This window comes from Camelus ferus, chromosome 19 (assembly GCF_009834535.1).
Source record: "Camelus ferus isolate YT-003-E chromosome 19, BCGSAC_Cfer_1.0, whole genome shotgun sequence".
In the NCBI taxonomy this organism is placed as follows: Eukaryota; Metazoa; Chordata; class Mammalia; order Artiodactyla; family Camelidae; genus Camelus; species Camelus ferus.
The window spans coordinates 15928898-15946793 of NC_045714.1; the positions used below are offsets into that span (position 1 = coordinate 15928898).

General features: G+C 43.2%; 1 protein-coding gene and 1 pseudogene across 1 annotated transcript in view; one reads left to right on the plus strand and one right to left on the minus strand.

Annotated features, from left to right (window-relative positions):
• Positions 1-17896, plus strand: part of ABHD12 (abhydrolase domain containing 12, lysophospholipase) — a 70386-nt gene that overhangs the window by 1176 nt on the left and 51314 nt on the right. The window lies entirely within an intron of this gene.
• Positions 7471-11653, minus strand: LOC102516652 (annotated as a pseudogene).

Consider the following 17896-nt stretch of genomic DNA (forward strand, 5'->3'; position numbering starts at 1 on the left):
ATGGTATTTTTGCTTTTGTGTAAAATTATCTAGCAACTGGTCAATATTTTTTGTGAAACTAATCTGTTCTCTGTGGAAAGATTTATCTGCATTAAAAACTCATGATTGGCTTTAATGCACTTTCATGAACGGGCTTGGCGCAACAGTTAGACAGATTGGGAACTCTTCCTTTGAAGAAATCAGATTGTGTTGCACAATAATGTTGGGGAAACAGTGCTGGCCTGGCACCTTCTTTGACAGATGTACTGTATTAAAAGGATCTGATTATTTTTATTTTTGAGTTGAGGACAAAGAGAGACATTCAAGTCGTGCTCCTATCCTTTGGGTAAACAAAAGGCTGTTATGTGAATAAAACGAAAAGCAGAAGGCAGGAAGGCCAAATTTGTGTATTATCCCATTGCTTCCTTCCCTGTTGCCTGGAACACTCTCCTTTAGCCAGGTCTCCGCTCACCTATCACGTCTTCAGAGGGGCCTTCCCAAACTAGCACACTGGAAATGGCCTTAGTGCCCGCCCCCGTTGGGTTTACTTGTTTCTTCATCACACTTGTCCCTTGGCCGAGGGTGTAATTGCCTGCACACTTGACTTGCTTTATTGATAGTCTCCCCCATAAGAAGGGAAGCCCTGTGAGAGCAGGGACAGTGCCCGGCACGTAGTAGGTGGGAGATAATGCTTGTCGAATGACTGTCTAGAATAAATTCCTGGAAGTGGAATTTCTGGGCCAAGGGAAGTGTGTTTATGACCTTGAAGGGTGAAGGCCAAAGTGCCCTCCCAAGCAGTTGCGCTGATGCATGCAGTACTGCCAGTTGCCTCCCCCTCATATTTAATATTACCAGATATTTTGATCTTTTCTACATAACTGGTGAAGATTACATATAACTTCGCTTTAGTTTTAATTTCTTAATGGTTAGGTGGCAATTTTTGTGCCTTTTTATAAGCCCGTTACACATCTTTGGGATTATTTGTTTTTCATGACCCCCCCTTTGTGACCTCCCCTAAGTTTTCTTTAATTTCTGTTGCCTGCATATTCAAATGTGCAAAGTAGGGAAGACGCTGTAATGAACCTCCAGGTATCCATCACTTTGTCTCCACAGTTTTCCATTGTTTGCTAGTCTTGAATCATCTCTTCCTCCTCTCCTTCATTTTGGTGTGGTTGGGAGCTAGACTTTTAAAACAAACTAGTTCATCTATAAATAATTCACAATATATCTTGAGAACAAACAGGGGCTTTTTGAAATATATATAACCCCAAAGCTATTGTCATATTGTATCAAAATTAGCAATTTATTATCTGTAATTAAATATTATTTAATATCCATCTACATACACATTTCTCTGACTCAGAAATGTCTTTTTTAAGTTAGTTTTAAAATTCTGTATGTTTCTTAAGTTTATTCCCGGTTATTTTATCTTTTTGTTGTTATGGAAAATAGCATCTTTTCTTATACTATATATTGTTACTAGTTGTTTTTATTAATTTTGAAACTAGTAATTTATATAATCTTAGTTTCAACTAGTTTTTGCTGTTGGTTTTCTTGGTTTTCCAGATATATTATGTTAGCTGCAAATAATAAGAATTTCATCCCTTCTTTTCTGCTTTTTTATGTCTCTTTTTTAATTGCATTGTATTTCCAGAATAAGATTGGAGAATAGGGATACTCTGGGTCCCCTTGTCTTGTTCCTGATTTTAGTGAGAATTCTTTTAGTGCGTTTGTCACATTAGTTATCTTACTAAGGGATGTGTTGCTACTGTTTTGTCTTTTTTTAAATCAAAAATTGTTGTTGAATTTTATCAAATGCTGTTTTTTGCGTCTGTAAAAAGATCATACAGATTTCATCCCATTACCTGTTAATGTGTTGTTATAGCAATAGATTCCATATTATTGAATCATCAGTGATAACTCTGTTACTGTGTAGACAAATTCTGTTTATTAGTGTTTTTCTTGGTAATTTGACATCATTTTCTGTGAGACTAGTCTGTAACTTTTTTCTTTAATATCATTTTTATCAGGTTGTTTTAGTGTTTTCTATAGCTTTATTTAAAATTTTTTCTTTCTCTCTTTTAGCCAGTTTAAATGCTTTTGAAAGGATCTCTTTCTTTAAATTTAGATTTTTGTAGAATTCACCTGTAAAACTGCCTAAGCATGGTGCTTTTTGAGAATATAGCATTTTGGTAACTTATAGTTTCTTAGATTTGCTGTCTCTTTCTGAGTTGAGTTTTGGTGATTTATATGTTTATAGGAAGTCATCTGTTATACCTAGCTTTTTCTTCTGTACCTGGGGCTAGTCTTGTTTCATATTTTATATACTTATACTCCCCCCCCCCCGCCTTTTTTCTTGATCTAATACACACACAGAGAGAAGTGGATTTTTCCCCAAGGAAACGATATTTTTCCCCGAAGAAAATATGTTTGTGTTTATTATTCTGGGAGGCCAGGATGATGCTGAGGTGGCAGAGAAGTGGAGGGAATGTGTCCCATCTGAAGGGGGCAGCAACTGCTGCCTTCTCTCCTGTTACTGCCGGGTAAGAGTGTGGCTCTGGGGCAGCCAGACCTTCCAGTCTTTCCAGAAGAGTAGCTGGGTGTGTGTCTGATCTCTAACTTTTTAAACATTGGTGGCAACTAATTCAGATGAAAACAACTTTAGAGGTTAAAGGAAAAAAAAAGAAAAAAACCAAAGCACCACGGAACAGTTTTTTGGTTTGTTTTAATTGTTGGACTAGAGTCCCTTTTGGAAGTAAATGTTCATCTGACTTACATGTCAACCCTGCACTCCATGAGAGGAGGGGCTGGATATTAGTTTTGCCTGCACATGTCTGGTACAAGTAGGCAGATGAGGGTTCTGTGAGCCTTTCATGTTCTTTTCTGTAATCCCGGAGTTCTTGACAATATGCGATAGAGGTGTAAGTGGCCTAAGTTGGACCCTAAGGAGACAGTAATGAGATGCACAGGTCTGTGTGTTTTGGTCAACTAGACCATCCTTTCTCTGCCAGCTCAGAGGCTAGGGCTGCCACATGACCGAGATCAGTGGCTGCCTGGCAGGTTTCAGACCTTGGTGTATAAATACAGAAGAACTCAGGCATCACGCCTGGTTCCTCCTTGTCCCAAAGAAAGGAACATCCAGGGCTGCTAATGGTTTCACCATAACCCAGAAAGACAGGTAAATGTCTGAGTTAAAGTCTGCTTTTCTCCAGGCCCCTTCTCCTTCCACTCCCCAGAGGACTATGCCTGGACCACAACAGGCAAGGGGGCAGGCTTCGTTATGGTGCCTCAGATGGGGCCCCGGCTGTGTCCATCTTTTCCCAGTTGTAGTTTATCTTATCAGGGCCACATTCCAGCCCCGGACCCATGACCCTGGGACTTGGCGCTGCTTTGGTGGGATTTGTGTCTGTATCTTTGCTTGCTTCTTAGTCTTTCAGCCAACGCGTACTCTCTCTTCTCAGGGGAGTGTCTGTCTTTTACAGTAAAGTTGGGCAGACACTGCTCAAATGTGGAAGATATTTTGAGGTAGATTAAAAGCTCCAGAAGAGACTTATCACAGAGGTGGTCTTGAAAAGAGGTTAGAAGATGGGTCATCTTTTCAGGGTTCTGCTGACAGTGTTGGAGACAGGACGCCTTTTCAGACTCATGATCTTCCTCCTTGGACTAGAGCACTCTTCCTTCCGAAATGTGGTCAATAGGAAAGTTGTAACTGCAGTAGGGTCCTGAAAACTGACAAGTGAAGTCAACGCTTTTCACCCAGAGACGATGCCATAGAACTTGGGTGTCCATATGGAGGGTGGGTACATCATTTGCCTCCTCCTGAACTGAAGGCCAGGGTCTGGAGTGTCAGTGAGGATGGGGGATGCCCACAAAGGGAAGAGTGATGCCAGGAAGCCTAGCCTGAGTGTCCAGTTAGCAGACAGACTCCTCGTTTAGGGTTGGTGCCCATCATAATAGTGTTTGGTATTTTAGGAGAAAGCTTGCATAGGTAACTGAGTCCCAAGTGAGTGTTTTAAGGTTTGTGGCTTAGGGTGAGTTGCTTAATTTTCTGAGTTTGTTTCTTCCTCTGTGATGTGAGGATGAAAATACCTTCCTTATAGGTCTGAGTGAGGCTCCGACGTATGAAAGAGCCAGACATGCAGTGAGCACTGAGGCGGAGACATCTCGGTCGTCCCATAATGATTGCTAATGTTAGTAGCTGGGAATGTTGAGAGAGCTCTGTTAACTTACGTCAAGAAGAATTTACCCCTCACTCCCTTTCTGGCCTCAAACTATTACAGTGTGTCTTCTCAGCCAGCAGTCATGTGGGTAATTGCTGTCACGATCAGTTAACACATCTGTACATCTGTTGGTATTAGAACATTTTAAAGAATACTTTTTGGTTATTCAGCACTTTTTTTTACCCATTTATTTAGCAGAGTTTGAGTACCTGCTACGTACAGTAACTCTTGTAAGTGCTGAGGCTGCAGCAGTGGATGTGGGTCATGACTTGAGAGCTTTCTTGTGGGGGAGGCAGTGACAAGGGAACAAGTGTGTGCTGTGTTGAGTGCTCAGGGCTTGAGGAGAAAAGTAGGGCCAGTGAGGAACAGCTGAGGCTTGTGTACAGTTTGGGTGACAGGAGGCCTTTCTTGTAAGGGGACATTTGAATGGAAGCCACTGGCTGCTTCAGAGTGGAGAAACACCTGGATATGATGTATGTCCTTAGCATGTGACTCTGACTGCTGGGATGAAGACGGACTGGAGGTGCAGGGGGAGCAGGGGGACCCACTAAGGGTCACCCAGGCAACAGATGCTGGGGACTTGGGCCTGGGTAGAGGTGAGAAGACATGCTGCATTCTGGATGTTTCGAAGGAGGTGTCAGCAGGATTTGCCAGTGGATTAGTGTGAAAGACAGAAGAGAGTCAGAGGATTCACCAGTTCTCCGAGCAGCCGGAGGAGTGGGGCTGCCATGTGTGGAGGTGGGGCAGTTGTGGGGAATGGGTGTGATTGGGGCATAAGGAGGTTCCTGTGAAGCATGCGAGTGGAGTAGGTGGGAGGAGTTGGAGTTCAGGGAGAGTCGGGGCCGACCTCCAGTGTAAGCCTGCAGATGGCGTTCAGAGTCCCGACAGGGCCCAGACGGTTTGGGCTGGGAGAAGTGGGGGTTGGGGGGAGGTCAAGCCAAGGAGACCTGGAGGGAGTGAGTTGAGAGGAGAGCTGGGAGGAAGGGGTGGAGGCAGCTGCTTGAAGAAGCCTGTTGGACAGACAAATGTGATCTGCTGTTGGATTTGGTGATGGAGATCAGGGATTGACAAGTGTGGCCAGTGCAAGTGGTTGGGGTAGGAGCCTGATGGAGAGGCTCCAGGGAGAAGTGGAGAGAAGAAATGCAGATAGCTTTCTCAAGGAGTTTTGCCACAAAACGGAACAGGAATGAGGGGAGTGGGTAGCTGGAGTAGGAGCGGGTTTCTGGCCAGTGCTGTTAGAGTGCCTTGGTGTGCTCAGGGGGACAGTCCAGTGGGGGAAAGACTGGTGGTGCCTGGCCCTGGTGGCATGGTGTCTGTGGGACCAGTACCCCAAGGCAAGGCCAGGGTTCCCAGACAGGAAGGAAGGCCAAGGGTGCTGTGAAGTTGCAGGGAGGTGGTTAGATTGCAGGGCGAGGGCATTGGAGGTTCTTGACTTGCTGTGTGTCTGAGAAGCTTTGTGTGTTCTGCACAGCCGAGTGCTGCCAAGTTCGGGGGGCCTGAGGGTAGTGGCTCCGTGAGGGCCTGCACACATCCTAGCCAGGAGGCTCCTGGGGCTGGGTTTGAGGTGACGGTTGGGTCGCCACACGAGGTGACACCGAGGGGTGACTACGTAGGAAGCAGGCGGATTCCTGCCTCTCAGGCTGCGCTACTGCACAGATAGCTAAGTCTCGAAGCAGAGTTTGTCTTGAAATGGTGCTTACAGAAGTTAAGCATCTGGATCACGGGTAGCCTGTTTACCAGGTGTGGAAATGCCCTGAGCAGCTACCGAAGAGGAGGTAGGTGAGCGTCAGTGTGAAGAGGTTCGGAAGGTTCAGTCTCTTTGTTTTTGCAGAGATGAGGGCAGAGGAGGGCCAAGGAAGGGGTACAGCCCATCTGAGGAAGGCTGGGATTTAGGGTTTGTTTTTGAAGCTTGAAAACTATCCTGAGCTTTAGGGTAAAGAAAAGAAAGTTGAAATTGTTTTCCGTTCTCATCAGACTTGTGGGATCTCCACAAGGCTTGGGTATGTTGACTAAAGGGTTCATGAGGAAGGGAAGAATGTTGCGGTTGAAGCAGGTCATTTTGATGCTGTAGTTTAGTGCCCTGGAAGAGACTTACAGCTTTTAACTTTCAACTGTTTTCTTCTAATAACGTGTACGATAGAGGCCCCTTCCGCGTTCATGCTTGACTAGTGCCATTCCTGGGCTTGGACCGTCGTGTTGTTCCCACCTGAAAGTGGTCAGTCAGGTCAGTGTTGGGGGCTCGTAGGTTATTTTATTCCACAAACAGTTACCGTGCTCCTGTGGTTTGTTTGATGCCTTGCTAGGCACTGGGAATGTAAAGATGAAAGAAGGCAGCACCCGTCTACAGAGAGTTTGCTGTCTCTCAGTTTTTATGTGTGGCAGCCATCAGCTCTTATGCTCAGACATTTTAATGATGTCTAGTAGAGACAGAGTGTAGGGACGGCTGGAGATGGTTAGTCTGGTCTCACATTCGGCCTTTGTTGCTCTGACATTTTTGGTAACTCATCCTGTCAGCACATTTCTGGTATACCAAGCTATCTGTAGGTAAAAGAAAAGAAATTCTCACAATCTGGGGACACGGGACCCTTCGACAGGGCATGTCATGGCAGAACCTACAGGAAGGAAAATAATAAGACTGCCGTTCCAGGACATTTGGTGTTTGGCTTAGGGTTCCAGGAGGAAAGGACTGTTACAGCAGAGTAGGCCAGCTGGGAGCCTGCCAGTGTAGCAACAGGACCCCAAGAGACAGCAAGAGGGAGACCCTACAGGGACCAAGGCAGGGAGCTCCAGGTCTGAGGCCACCACAAGGGATGGCAGTCACCATGGTGAAAGGTAGCCCCCGAGGGACCCTGTGTCTTTCCCTCTGTTCCTCTCTCATTTTGTTTTTTTCTGATTATAAAAGTAATAAAAATTTCTTAATACAAATATAAAACAGAGTATAATTGAGAAAGTGGAATTATCCCCTGGGTAATAACTGTTAATAGTGTGGCATATATTAAGAATATTGCTTGCGTGTTGTTCTTTTATTCATCTAACAAACACTTGTTGAAGACCTACTGTGTGCTGGAAGATGTGGGTAGAACATTACACAAGAGTCAGACAGGCCTCACCCTTTGTGGAGCTCATATTTGCATGAAGGAGAAAGACCGCAAGAAAGACAAAGAAAAATAAAGCAAGGAAGTTTTTTAAAAAAAGACAGCAGACCCAAAATGGGGTCACCAAACTGAGACCTAACTTTATTGCAGTCTCGGCTCCTAGAAATGGAATCTTATCAGTCAGGCAGCGGTTGCCTGCTCTCCTGATCAGCGCTAATGAGGTCATCTGCCTGAAGGACCTCTGCCATCTCCCGAGGGAAAGTGCCCTTGCGGTAAAGAACCTGTTGGGTTTTTTTTTGTCTCACAGAACCTCCTTATTCCTACTCCCTTCTGCCTCTGGAAGTCTTTCACTTTCTGCAGCTCCTCGTGGCTCCTGTCTGTCTGCTTCATGGGATGCCGCCTGATTCATGAATTGTTGAGTAAAGCCAATAAGATCTTTAAGGTTTGCTCAGTTGAACTTTGTTTTTTAACAGTAGGTAATGCATTTGTGTATAAAGCACTTGAAAACAAGCTGTGCTATAGTGATTAAACATTCTTGTCACTGTCAGGAGAATAAGGCCTTTTCACAGCAGGACACCCAGCTGTTTAGCTCTGCCAACACCCTCATGACTTTCTGTTTTCTTCTCTGGGAACAAAGGCATTTGTGGATTGCTCCTGTGTATTTTAGTAAAGCCTTAGAGCTTTCAATTCTGTTCAGTGAAATTACTCCCAGGACTGTGTTTGAACAAGATTTTGAAGATTGTTCTTAAGGTTTCCACTTACGAACTAAGAAGAATTTAGTCCAGCTGTTAGTTTTGGGGAGTGAATCTTGGCTTTACTCTTTTGTTCCTTCTGAGAGAATATAGTGAGTTAATATAATGGAATATGTATGTATATCTGGCATAATGGAATACATCATAAAAGGAGATATATTTGGAATGTATCTATTGATATTGTGAAATAAAGCCAAACACTCTTCCTTAATAATTTTGATGGTTACAGTAATGAAGGAATTTGTGAAAACCAAATATAGACACTTTAATAGAAATACAGAACTTCCAGTTCTGGCCAAGATGGAGTAACAGGGACTGAATTTACCCTGAAGTAACTGACACAACAACAACAAAAGTCAGACAAAATGCATGAAACAAAAGCTTTCAAAACACTGGCCACCGCAGTGAGAGAGAGTGGTCCCTGAGAGGTGACAGACAAATGAGGCGAGCCCTGCAGCAGCCCCAGCTCTCTGCTGTGGCACAGGGAGGGGGCACTGATGTGGAGCCTGGTGGACCCCCTGAGTTGTGGGTAAGGTGCTCAGGGTCTGGGGACACCGGCATGCCTGTGGTTTTTAGACAGAGGGCAGGGAGGAGGCAGCAGCACAGAGAGAACTCTGGAGATATCTTGAGGGACCACCTTGTGTGTCCAGCAGAGCGCCGCTCACACGCACAAGTGAGGAAGCTACCTGAGGCCGAGGAGAGAACTTCTCAAAAGGTTCCGGTGAAACAGCTCCAGTTCCCTCTGACAAGACCCATAACCACAGGACAGTGGGCTGGACACTCAGGAATGTCAAGCTTTAGTGATGGGAAATAATTAGCCTTAGACTGAGTACTGCTCTGGACCCACCTAACAAATCATAAAAGCAAAACCCAGAAAAAGCAAACTGTTTCCCAGTAACTTAACTGCATCCTGAAACAGGAGTCAATTAAATTTTTAGGAATATAAAAAACACCCAGCAGCCAGCGAAGTGAACTTCACAGTGTCTGACATCTGATCGGAGGTGGCCAGATGTTTTCGTTTCCTGGGTGGCCATAGCAGAGCACGATGGATTGGGCAGCTGAAACAAGACGTGTTTGTCACGATTGTCACGACTTTGTCACGATTCTGGGTGCTACAAGTCTGAGGTCGGTGTGTTGGCAGCACTGGTTTCTTCTCGGGTCTCTCTCCTCGACGTGGAGGTGACCGTCTTCTCCCTGTGTCTTGCATGTCTTCCCTCTGCATGATCTGTCCGTTTCTTCTCCTAAGGACACCACTCTTAACGGATTACAGCCCACCCAAATGACCACATTTTAACTTAACTTAACCTCTTTAAAGACTCTGTCTCCAAAAGTAGTCATGTTCTGAAGCACTGGGAGTTAGGATGTAAACATCTGAATTGGGGTTGTGGGGCGGAATTCAGTACATAACCCACAGACATGCAAAGAGACAGAAATGTATGACTTAGAATAATCAATTAATGGAAACCAACCAAAATTGACACATTGTTTGAGCTAGCAAAGGGCATTAAAAGTTACTACAACTATATTCCACATGTTCAAAAAGTTAAGTAGAGTCATGGAAGATAGGAGAATTACCCAAGTCAAATTTTTGAAGATGAGAACTGCAGGTATGTGAGGTGGAAGACACACAGAAGGGCAGTAATGGCAGACTAGACACTGCAGAAAGAAAGACTCAGTTACCCAACATGAGACACAGAAAGAGAATCAAAACAATGTTTAGAAGCAGCACTGAGCTGTGGAAAAACTTCAGGCAACTTAACGTGTGGGTAATTTGAGTCCCCACAGAAGCAAGAGAGAGAGAAAAAGTAGATGAAGGAATAAAGGCCAGAAATTTTCCAAGCTCGGTGGCAACTACAAACTCACTGTCTAAAAAGCTCACTGAATCACCCACCCACACAAAAAAACAGTAAGAAAACTATACCAAGGTGCATCATAATCAGATTGCTCAAATCCAGTAATAAAAAGAAAAATCTTTTTTTTTTTTTTTCGTCACACATCTGCCTTTATTGTGAGCAGCAGGTGGGATATTTTTAGCAATAGTAAAAAAGTTAATTTACAAAAGCAGGGATTCAGTGAAGCCACCTGGCTGGAACCCTTGGGAGCTCGTACATAGATGCCGACCCAGAGCAGCAGGACGAGGACCCCAAAGCCCAGGGAGAGTGAGACCACCAGAGAGATGAGGAGCTCCTTCTGGACAGCCCTAGTGCACTCTGTGGGGGTGACCTCGTGCACAGAGTCAGGTGGCTGAGAGTGTTCCAGTGGCCAACAGCACCATGGTCAGATGGGGAAAGACAGCCGGGTTCACTGGGCTGCGGTATCTGCTCATGGCCTTAAGTTCCGTTTTGCTGGGCACAGGGTTATCTGCTGAAAAAGAAAAATCTTAAAAGCAGCCAGAGGGAAAAAGACATGTACAGATGAGCAGATATGCAGGTGACAGCAGATTTCTTGTCAGGAAAAAAATAGTAAGAAAGAAGGTCATGGAGCAGCGTCTTTAGAGCACTGGAAAAAAAAAAAAAACCCCACAATAAAACCCCACCACTGCCCACCTAGAATTCTTCCTCCCTCCCTCCCTTGAAAAATGAAGTAAATGAAGTATAATTGACTTACTGTGTTAGTTTCAGGTGTGCAACATAGTGATTCAACATTTTTGTACATGACAAAGTAGTCACCACAGTAAGTCGTTACCATCTGTCACCTTACAAAGTTACTATAGTATTATCGACTGTATCCCTGTATTGTACCTTTCATCCCTGTGACATTTATTTTGTAACTGGAAGTTGTACTTCTTAATCTCCCTCACCTTCACTCATCCCCCACCAGCTTCCCCTCTGGTAACCCCCTATTTGTTCTTTGTATCTATCAGTCTGTTTCTGTTTTGTTACATTTGTTCTGCTTTTTAGATTCCACTTATAAGAGAAATCGCATGATATTTGTGTTTTGCTGTCTGTCCTATCTCACCTAACCCAAACCTAACCCTAAGCTAACCCTAACCGCAGACATGGAGGTGAGCACGTCCTCGGCAGTGGTAGTCAGGTTAAGGGGAGAGTTCCGCGGTGCCAGTGTGTGCTCCTTTAATAAAACGAAGAACCCAGAAGCTCAGGCTTCTCAGGTAGGAAAATTAAAGGGGGGGGGGGGTGGCAGGTTCACTTGCATCTAAAAGTAGTCCTTTGTTAAAGAATTTACCTAGTGCTCCTTTAAAGAGGGCATTTCTGCAGTGTGAAGTTGTGAAGTGGCTTGCTTTGTCCACCTTGTAAGCGCTGCGCCCTCACGTGTAGCTGTTTCACCCTGTGGGCACATCGCTACTGCTCACCGACTTCCTGGTTCCGGGCCTTGCCCCCTTGAAGTGAGACGCGGTCTCATGTTGTGAAAGAAGTGTCATTACTCTCTAGGTAGAAGCATTTCATAGCAGGTTTGTGGTTCTCCGTGCCTTCTTTCCTAACGCCATGTGGGGAGACGGTGACATAACGAGGCAGTGGCGCTTCCTGACAGGTTCCTGAGCTACTAGGATTAGCAGAAGCCCCTGCTGACCAGGGCTTGACACAGCCAGAGCAAGAAGTAAACTGTTGTTTTTCATGCGGATGCCTCTGGTGGTGGTTTGTTCCTGCATCGTGGTATAGCCTGTTCGTGCCAGTACAACCACCCGATTTTGGAAATCTTTTTTATTATATACAAGAAATATATTTAAAATTTTAAAAAATACTGAAGCATATGTGGTAAATTCTCTGCCCTCACCTCCCCTGACATGAAATTTCTCCCCCCACATCACTGCGCAGACGCATGTTCCTTGTCACTGGCAACTGCATGGCACTTTGTTGTGTGGGTGCATGGTCCCCTGTGTGGAAGACAGAAGGTTAGTGTGCTGGGATCATAGATTTCATGCATACAAACAACAATAATTAGTTGTGAGATAAAATCACAAACAAAATGAATAAAAAAAAATCAAATAACAAAAAATGCCTAAAAGGAATAATGCCTTAGAAGGAAAGACACTAGATCTCTAAGAAGAAAACTTAACCATTCTCAGAGGACACAGAAGTTCACCTGAACAAATGTAAGGACATGTGTGTTCTTGACTAGAAAAGCTCACATCATAAACTGCCTAATCTCCCTAAGTTCGATTATTCGCTTAACAAGATTCCAAGTAAAAATGCTAACCTGGTTCTCTTGGGTTCTACACAAGCTGATTCTGAAGTTCAGTGAAAGAACAAGATACAGGAGTTGCAGGTGCCCTGTGGAGAGGGAGTGCGAGTAGACACTGGTCCGTGCTGCTGTATTCAGGTTCAGCAAGACAGCGGTGACTTGAGTAACGTGCCAATGAGACAGGATGGAAATTCCAGAAATACAAATATAAGAAATATCTGCATGACATGACTAATGACAAGAAAAGGTATTTGCAGCTCATATACATGAGAAGCTAAATTACTGTAATAAATAAAGAGCTTCTAGGAATTTAAAAGAAAAAATCAAAACCCAGTGAAAAATGTGCAAAGGACGTGCATAATTAATAGAAAAAGAAATACCATATCCTCATTATGCGAAAGATTGTGCAACCATACTTATTCATAATTAGAGAAATGAAATCAAAGTTTTCAGCTGTCGGATTGGCAGACGTGCCTCTTGGACAACTTCTTTGCTAGTGAGGCTTTGAGGGAAGCAGGGATTTGAGAGAGTAATTTCTTAATCCTAGTTGCATTTACTCTTTGTTCCAGCAGTTTCCATTCTAGGACTGTCCCATGTGCATTTACACATAAAAAATTACACGTGTACAGGATGACTCATGGTGGCGCTGACTGCTGGAAACAGCCTGAGTGTCCAGTGACTGGAGGCTGGTGTAACACCCTGTGATGTATCAGCCCAGTGAAGTGCTGTGGGGCTGCACTGCAGCTGTGGGTTGATAGGCAGCGACTGCTTAGGCATATTGTTGAGAGAGAAAAATCGACATGTGAAGCAGTTTGCATTGTGTAGTGTGAGAAAAACAAGGAATGAGAACATGTATGTGTGTTTGCATAAGGAAACACTGGAAGGATAAGTAAGTAGCTAATGAAAATGGGCGCGGAGTGCGTGGAGTTGTCAGTCGGGCCACTTTGTTTTACCTTTTGAAATATATAACATGTGACCTTTAAAAAATGTGTTGATAAGCTAAAAAGAAAAATGAGCATGCCAGGATGGTACTGGCTACTTTACCAAACCAGTACTGACAGCCACGTGCACATGAGTCACACTACTCTGGCAGTCTGCTCCTGAGGCCTCACATGCGCCTCCAGGTGGGTTGGAGATGTAGCCGCGGAGGCGCTTCACGTCACCAGCTCTGCACTAGGGAAGGGCGCTTACAGACTTCCGGTGGCTTGCCAGCATCTCCACCACAGATCTGCCTTTATAAGATCTAGTTTAATACGGAATCAAGTTTACAAGGACGTTCTACTAGTCTAGTGTATCAGCAGTGGCTCCTGTAGAATCACGTGATTTGAGGTTATTTTCATTCTCCTATCAATACCTTTTTGTAGCTTGCAGGTTTTCTGTATTTATCTGTTACCGGGAGGACATAAAGCTATGAGAAAGTAACCCCTGGTGAATACTGCGAACGTATTCCATCTTCCTCTCTCAGACCGTGCTGCGCAGAGGACACCTTGCACAGCCTTCCTGGCATGCCAGGATGGTCAAGTCCTGTGGGCAGCCCTCCAGAGTGGAGCTGCTTGGCCAGAGAGGAGGTCCCTCTGGCAGTGGGGCAGGTGTTTGCCTATACTTACTGTTTTGGTATTGTCGGTGTTCTTATTCTTTGCCAGTAATACAGGTGAAGGTGGAGCTTCATTGTTCAGTTTGTATTTCTGCGTGTCATCTTGGTGCTACATTTTTGGATAACAGAAAGTGTCACAAAATAGTGCCCTTTGTATCTGAAGATAAATTCCTTCAGTGTTGCCTCATCGTGAGGCTTTGTTTCATTCAAATGAAAGCAGAAGGAGAGTGATTTCAAGAGCTATTTCAGTGGAGTCCCAGGATGGCCTTGACCCAGAGGGCAGCATGGTGTGGTCCTGGGGCCTTTGGTGCCCTGCTCTCTGCTGGTGTGGTCCAGCAGGAGGCCTTTATACTCCATCTCAGCATGAGAAACCCTAGGCTTAGAGATTCTCAAGTGAGTGGAAATGCGGATACTTACAGTTGTTTTTTTTCTAAAGCTCCTTTTTGTACCTTCATGTTCTACATTTCATTGGCAAGTCTACCGTCTGTTACACTTAAAATTAAATCTTGATCAAAGACAAGACGACAAGATAGTTCATCAGCCAACATTATATGGAAAAGTAAAATGTTAATCATTTTATTTACTGCCTGGCACATAGTAGATGCTTGATAAGTATTTGTTAAATTAATGTAAATTCAAGTGAAGAAGCAAGGTTTTTCATCTGTTCTCACCTCTGCTGTAAAATATTATTCTGAATATGCTAGATATTGTGGCAAGTTAAGAAAAAGTTAAAAGATAAACCTCTAAGGAGTAGAAATTGTCATTGCTTGCTTGCAGATAATGATGTTTTAACTAGAAGACTCCAATAAAAATCAACCAAAAATTTCTCAGAACTAATGGATCTCAGTAAGATTTTCAAATGCAAAATAAATATATAGCCTCCTTTTATACCAGTAGCTAACCAACTAGAAAAATGTAAAGGATAAACTGTTTCATAGTAGCAACAAAAACTGTACAATATCTAAGAATACACATAGGAAATATATAGTCTTTATTAAGAAAGTTATTAAGCTTTACTGAGACCATAAAATAATATTTGTTTAAGTGGAAAGATACATTTTTAGATGAGAATCCATAATATTGAGAAGGTAGTGTTTCTTTCCCAAACAGATTTAATGCAGTTCCACCTCAGTCTCCCTTTAGGGAAGTCAGAGTGCAGGGCTGTGAGTGGGTCCTGGGGATGCAGGTCTTCCACTGCTCTTTTGCAAAATACAAAGCTGCGGACCAGGGACTGGACGTTCAGCAAAGGATTGTCAGAGCTGGGAGGCGACCTTGTATTTTTTGCTCCTGAGCTCACCATGGCCCATCTCCAACTTCCAGCTCTCTGGGAGCTGAGGAAGAAGACGGGGGCTCTCAGCACTCTTTTTAAAAACTTTCATGTATTTCTTCTGTTTCAAGAGTATCAAAGCTTGTGTTTACACTTTACAGGAATAAAACGAGTCTTTTGACAGGGAGAGCAGTGGTCCCATCAGTGAGGAAGGAGTCCAGAGGGTTTTTTTTTTTTTCATTTTTCAGTTTTATTAGGTAGAATTGTTACAGTTTGGCTGCAATATACAAAATATTGCATGTAAATACATATATACAATATACTGCACTTTTTTTTTTAGTTTACATATATGTGCTGATCATTGTTGCTAAGAACAGTTTAGAGCTTTAGCTTTTTAAACTTACATAGTTACCAAAGGAATAAAGCCAACTACAAAATAAGAATCAACAGAACGCGGTAATCCCATAATAAAGGACAGTCAAGTGTGCTCACACATATTCAAGAAATCAGTCATCTTAGTTATGAACAATAAGTAGTTCATTTGTGTTCTTTTTTTTTTCTTTTAGATTCCACATAATAAGTGATGTCGTATGGCATCTTTCTCTCTGTTTCTGGCCCACTTTACTTAGAATGATGATCTTCATTTCCTTCCATGTTGCTGCAAATGGCATTAAATTTTTTTATGGCTGAGTAGTATTCCATTGTATAAATATACCACATCTTCTTTATCCAGTTATCTGTTGATGGACATTTGGGTTGTTTCCATGTCTTGGCTGTTGTAAATAGTACTGCTGTGAACATTGGGGTGCCTTTTTGAATTTTATTTTTCTCCGGATATATGCCCAGGAGTGGGATAGCTGGATATCATGGTAGGTCTATTTTCAGTTTTTTAAGGAACCTCCATACTGTCCTCCATGGTGGCTGCACCAATCTATACCCCGCCAACAATGTAGGAGGGTTCCCTGCTCTCCATACGCTCTCCAGGGTAGACTTTTCAGTGATGGCCATTCTGGCTGGTGTGAGGTGATATCTCATTGTAGTTTTGATCTGCATTTCTCTGACAATTAGCCATGCTGAGCATTTTTTCATGTGCCTATTGGCCATTTGTATGTCTTCATTGGAGAATTGCTTGTTTAGGTCTTCGGCCCATTTTTGGATTGTGTTGCTTCTTTTTTGATATTAAGCTGTATGAGCAGTTTGTATATTTTTGAAATTAGTCCCTTGTCAGTCACATCATTTGCAAATATTTTCTCCCATTCTGTAAGTTGTCTTTTCATTTTGTTGATGGTATCCTTAGCTGTGCAAAAGCTTTTAAGGTTAATCAGATCCCATTTGTTTATTTTTCCTTTTATTTTCGTTACTCCAGGAGCTGGTTCAAAAAATATATTGCTGCGATTTATGTCCGAGAGTGTTTTGCCTATGTTTTCCTTTAGGAGTTTTATAGTATCTGGTCTTATATTTAAGTCTTAATCCATTTTGAGTTTATTTTGTATATGGTGTTAGAGAATGTTCTAATTTCAGTCTTTTACAGGTAGCTATCCAGTTTTCCCACCAGAGGGGTTTTTAATATTGCCCTCCTGATTCCTGAGCCCCTTCCACAGGCACAGGAACCACCTGTCACATGCCCTATCTCTTTGCATCCTGGCTTAGAACTTCCTGGGGGTGCCAACTGAATTTAGAAGTTCCCAGCTTCCAAAATTTTGGTCTCTTCTCTCATTCTTTGACTCTAGGATTTTATGCTAAAAAAAAAAAGAAACCTCCAAAAACTGTCATTTTTGTGGGGGTTTTGGAGGAAACAGTTAAATCTACCATCTTTAGCCTGGTAAATAAAATTTTAACGTCTGTTCAAGGTGGCGTTTTAGATGGATAGAAACTATTGGGTAACTAGGAATATATAAACTCAGAGCCCTCCTTCCACCATATGCCAGAGTACATTCCGCGATTGAGTCTAAAGTGTAAAGTCCTAAAAGAAAAATGAGATCCTCAATCTCAAGGTCAGAGAAGAATGTCTACCCAAGAAGTAGAGGAAGAAAGCATAAAGAGAAAAACTCATACAATGAGAACACATAAAAATTAAAAAGTGTCCTATAATTAAAAGTATTTCTAAGTAAAAAGACAAATGATAAAGGGAAGTATTTTAAAAATACGTAAGATGTCAAATGGAGGTAATATCCTTCATACTGACTGTGAAAGTGATTGTAAGAGGGGCACAGTTAGATACAACAGCCAGGGAGGCGTCAGAGCAAATGGCCTTGAAGCTGAGTCCTGAAGGAGCCACAGGACTGGAAGGAAGGGTACTGGTTGCACAGGTTGGGGAAACCCTAGACCCTTGCGAGAAACTGGAGGACCAGAGGTGGGCAGCACTCCTGGGATCTGTTTCAGATCCTTTGCATCTGAAGGGTTTAAGGGAGCAGGGATGTGATCAGATTTACATTTGAAAAATGTCTCTTGGCTTATATAGCAGGCAGGCAGAGGTCAGAGGTTCCATTAAGAGGTCTTAAGAAGGCCAAGGTATTGATCTCCAAAATGGGGTGAGTTCACCCAGGGGTTGTGTGAGACACATTGAGATGTGGGAAGAAAATATTGGGCCTTCTAATTATATTCATATTCAGATATTAACCAACCAGTCATACATGTGTGTAATTTAATAAGTACATAAGCATTGAGGGCATGCTCCAAAAATGGTACTGATTGAATGTGTCATCAAAAAAGGTTAGGGCTGCTGATCTGGGTAAGATACATGGATCAGAGAGGAGCAGGCAAGCTGTCTAGAGGTGAATGGACTTGAAACTTGGTGTGGGTGGGTTGGAGGTGGAGATGGGGAAGAAGTGGGTTCAGCACTGACTGCT